General features: G+C 39.9%; 1 non-coding gene across 1 annotated transcript; it reads right to left on the bottom strand.

Moving 5' to 3' along the window:
• Positions 1 to 3,641: 3,641 nt before the first annotated feature.
• On the bottom strand, positions 3,642 to 3,773 carry LOC126032084 (small nucleolar RNA SNORA51). The gene has a single exon (XR_007503814.1). It is a non-coding gene; the product is annotated as a small nucleolar RNA SNORA51 (small nucleolar RNA).
• Between the last annotated feature and the right edge of the window lie 802 nt (positions 3,774 to 4,575).

Genomic DNA, 4,575 nt, shown 5'->3' with positions numbered 1-4,575 from the left:
GACATTGGTGGCAAGAAAAGTGCACTCATGCAAGAAGGTGTACATTCTAAGACTGAAATTTAATTATAGGGGCCGGAGAGATGGCATGGAGGTAGAGCATTTGCCTTGCATGCAGAAGGATGGTGGTTTAAATCCCGGCATTCCATATGGTCCCCTGAGCCTGCCATGAGTGATTTCTGAGCACATAGCCAGGAGTAAACCCTGAGCACTGCTAAGTGTGGCCCTCCCAAAAAAATAAAATTTAATTATATACAATTTGTGACCACAGTACTTAAATAGAGTAATTATAAAATAAAAAAATAATAAAAGAATGACCTCACTTGGAGGAATGAAAAGTCCTATACATATCTACTAAGTCATTTACTTCCATATCTTCCTTAAGAGCGAGTATATTCTTCTTGAGTTTTATTCTGGTTGATCTCTCAAGAGGAAACAGGATGGTGTTGAAATCTCCCATTATTATTTTGTTGCTATTGATGTCTTTATTCAAATCTATTAGCAACTGTTTTAATTATTTTGCTGCCCTTTTCTGGCATATATGTTTGGAGGTGTGATTTCTTCCTAAATTACACATCTCTTGATTGTCTGACTCTTACAATTTTTTTTTAATTTTTATTGTGAACAAAGTGCATTACAAATCTTTCACTGCGTCATTTATGGTACATAGTGACAATGAATGAGGGGCATTCCCACCACCAGTGCTGTCCTCCCTCTGCCCCTGTTCTCAGTATGCATCATTTGATATTAGGATAGCCACCCAAGCCTTTTTATGGGAATTGTTTGCTTAAAGAATTGTCCTCCAACCTTTGACTTTGAATCTGTTTTCAGATATGTTTCTTGTAGGAAGCAAAATGTTGAATTTATTTTCTGATTTATTTTGCCAATCTATTTTCTAACTGGTGTATTTAGTCAGATTTAGTCAGTTTACATTGAGAAACATTATTGTCATAGGATTTTGTCTCATCTTTTGGGTGTATTTGTAGGGTCTGTCTTGCCTTAAAGTAGTCCTTTCACTTCTTTTTTTTTTTTTTTTTGGTTTTTGGTTTTTGGGTCACACCCGGCGGTGCTCAGGGGTTACTCCTGGCTGTCTGCTCAGAAATAGCTCCTGGAAGGCACAGGGGGCCATATGGGACACCGGGATTCGAACCAACCACCTTTGGTCCTGGATCGGCTGCTTGCAAGGCAAACACCACTGTGCTATCTCTCCGGGCCCTCCTTTCACTTCTTTTAAGGTTGACTTTGAATCAGTAAGTCCTGGGTAGTTGTTTATCCATGAAGCATATGGATATATGTATATGGATATCTGTATATCCATGAAGCATATATATATATATATATATATATATATATATATATATATATATATATATATATATGGAAGTATACTTTCTTCAAACCTGAATGAATGTCTGGCTTGGTGAAGTATCCCATTATGAGATGTTCATTATATTTGAGTATATTTTTTATTATATATGACCACTGTCTTCAGATCTGGATGATTACTTGTGATAAATTTGTTAGTTTTAAGAATGCTTCTTTGTATGTAAATTTCCCTTTTTTTATCTTGCTGCTTTCAGTAGCCTATCTTTATCTGTGATTTTTATTACTGTGATATGATGTGCCTTGGGTTGCTTTTATTTGGGTCTCTTAGCTGGTACTCTTCAGGTATTCAGGATATGTGTGTATGCACTCTTCAGTTCTGAGAACTTCTTTTTTGTTGTTTTTGTTTTTGTTTTTGGGTCACACCCAGCATGCTCAGGGGTTACTCCTGGCTCTATGCTCAGAAATCGCCCCTGGCAGGCACGGGGACCATATGGGATGCCAGGATTCGAACCACTGTCCTTCTGCATGGAAGGCAAACGCCTTACCTCCATGCTATCTCGTCAGCCCCCACAGTTCTGAGAACTTCTTATCAATGATGTCTTTGTTGCTTCTTCATATGGGTTTTCTTCCTGTCTCTCTGGGGCCCCAATAATTCTTAGGTTGTTCCAATTGAATTTAACCCAACATTCTATTTTTGTTTATTCACATATTTTTGAGGATTTTTTCCTTCATCTGTTAGTTTATTTTAAGGCTCTTTTCCAGTGTCTTCTGCTATATGGAGGTTTTATGCAGCTCATCTTCTAACTCACTGATTATGTCTCAGAAGCTTTTACTCTGCTGGTGTGGCCTTCCAATGAGTTTTTCATTTTGCCTACCAAATTTTTCAGAACTTTAATTTCTATTTTAATTTTTCTCATTTCTACTCTTATATCCACTTGAGTTTTATTGGTTGTCTGTTCCATGGTTTCTTTGAGTTCTCTGAGTTCTTTAAACATTCTCCATACATTCTCTCTAAAATCCTGTCAAAGAGGCCATATACGTGGTTGATGTTAGTTGAGGTTTTGGAACTACCATCTTCATTCACTAAGTGTAGCCAGACTCTGAGTTGTATTCCCATAGTGACCTTTGTAGTGTAGAAGAGGTTTGTTATTATTATTATTATTAATTTTTATTTTGACCAAAGTGGATTGCAAATCATTCACAGTAATAGTTTAGGTATATAGTGACATTGAATCAGAAGCATTCCCACCACCAATGTTGTCCTCCCTCCATAACTGTTCCCAGCATGCATCCCATATCCCCCTCCTTTGGCCCCAACTGCTAGTATAAGTGGTCCCCTCTGTGTCTAGCTTGTTGTAAATTGGGTATCAATTCTGTTGTCGTTGGCTTTGGATTTGGTGTTTAAGTCTGATCATTTTTTATTTCTACTCAATGTTCATACGACTGTTTAGTCTTGGTACCCTCCATTATTTCCCCTTAATTTATGAGGCAACAATATGGTTCAAGTTATGTGGTTCTGTTTTATATGTGTTGTGGTGGGACTCCTTGACTAGAAGTGTGCAGCCGTGGAGCAAAGCAGTGTGGCGTGCTCTTCACTTGACTCTTTTGTTCACAATGGCCCTTTTGATTCCAAAGGCTTCCCATAGTTACCAGAGCTGCTGGTCTCTGGCCTTGCCTATCTAAATGCCATGCATTTCTCTAGCTGTAGGAACCTTAGTTCAAACTTCAGGCTAGGCCTTAGGCCCTTTTTGGGTCATCTGGGAAGGTGGGTAAGAACCAGGCAAAAGGATATCCCTAAGTAGAGTTCCCTGACCTCATTGTCAGTGCTGTACATCTTGTAGCCTGCCATCCACCACTGCCTGCACCACCACTGCCTGTTGGCCAAATCCAGAACCCTCCTTCCTCATTTCCCTTTTCCCCATATAGCCTTTCCTGTTGTACTGCATCTAGTGAGCTCAGCAGCACAGATGGGCCTGCACCATACTCCACAGCTCCCAGCCCTGACCCAAGACCAAATCAGAGTACTAGTCGCTGGCAATCTTCTGGCTCCTGCACTGCCACTGTTGCTTAAGGTCACCGACCGCCATGTTTTTCCTCAAGCAATCTCCCTAGGAGCTTGATTTTTTTTTAATCTGGTGACCAAATCAGTACTGTTGCATCTCCAAAAGTCCAGTACCCTGTCACAAGGTGCGGGAGTTTTAGGGGTTTACACTGTGGTCATGCTAGGAAGAGCTGCTCTTGGCATCTCCAGGATCCTCTGCTCCTGCTGCTGCCATCACTCTGCCATTTTTCCCCTCAAATACATTCTTTTTTTTTTTTTTTGTCCCCCCATTCACAATACAGACTAGGCAAAGGGCCTGGTTTGAGGTGTATAGGGGGATCATTTACTGTACCTCCTCTTTCTATATAGTCAGTGTAAAGAGCACAGCCTGTGGTAAGCTTGGGAGGCCTTATCTTTTCTTCTTTTTTTCTTTTTTTTTTTTTGAATTTTTTTATATATGAAAAAAACCCTCACCAGCGAACATTCCCATCACCAATATCCCAAGTGTCCTTCCTCCCCATCCCACACTGGCCTGTACTCTAGACAGGCCCCCTACTTCCCTCATTCAGTCACATTTTGTTATGACCAGTTCTCAGTGTAATCATTTCTGTGACTGCACTAAACAATCCCTGTGGTGAACTCATGTCGGGAGCTAGACCCTCCAGTCCTTCTCTATTTTGTCTCTGAGAATCATTACACGAGTATTTTTCATTTTTCTCAAAACCCATAGATGAGTGAGACCATTCTGTGTTTATCTCTCTCCCTCTGACTTATTTCATTCAGCATAATAGATTCTATGTACATTAATGTATAGGAAAATTTCATGATTTCATCTCTTCTGACGGCTGCATAATATTCTATTGTATATATGTACCATAATTTCTTTAGTCATTGATCTATTGAGGGGCATCTAGGCTGTTTTCCAGAGTCTGGCTATTGTAAACAGTGCTGCAATGAATATAGGTGTGAGAAAGGGATTTTTGTATTGTTTTTTTGTGTTCCTAGGATATATCCCTAGGAGTGGTATAGCTGGATCATATAGGAGCTCAACTTCCAGCTTTTGGAGAAATCTCCATATCGCTTTCTACAAAGGTTGGACTAGACGGCATTCCCACCAGCAGTGAATAAGAGTTCCTTTCTCTCCACATCCCCTCCAGCACTGCTTGTTCTCATTCTTTCTGATGTCAAATACATTCTTGAACTTTTTTGGG

The sequence above is a fragment of the Suncus etruscus genome, chromosome 1, assembly GCF_024139225.1.
Source record: "Suncus etruscus isolate mSunEtr1 chromosome 1, mSunEtr1.pri.cur, whole genome shotgun sequence".
In the NCBI taxonomy this organism is placed as follows: Eukaryota; Metazoa; Chordata; class Mammalia; order Eulipotyphla; family Soricidae; genus Suncus; species Suncus etruscus.
This window is presented reverse-complemented; position numbering and strand designations above follow the sequence as displayed.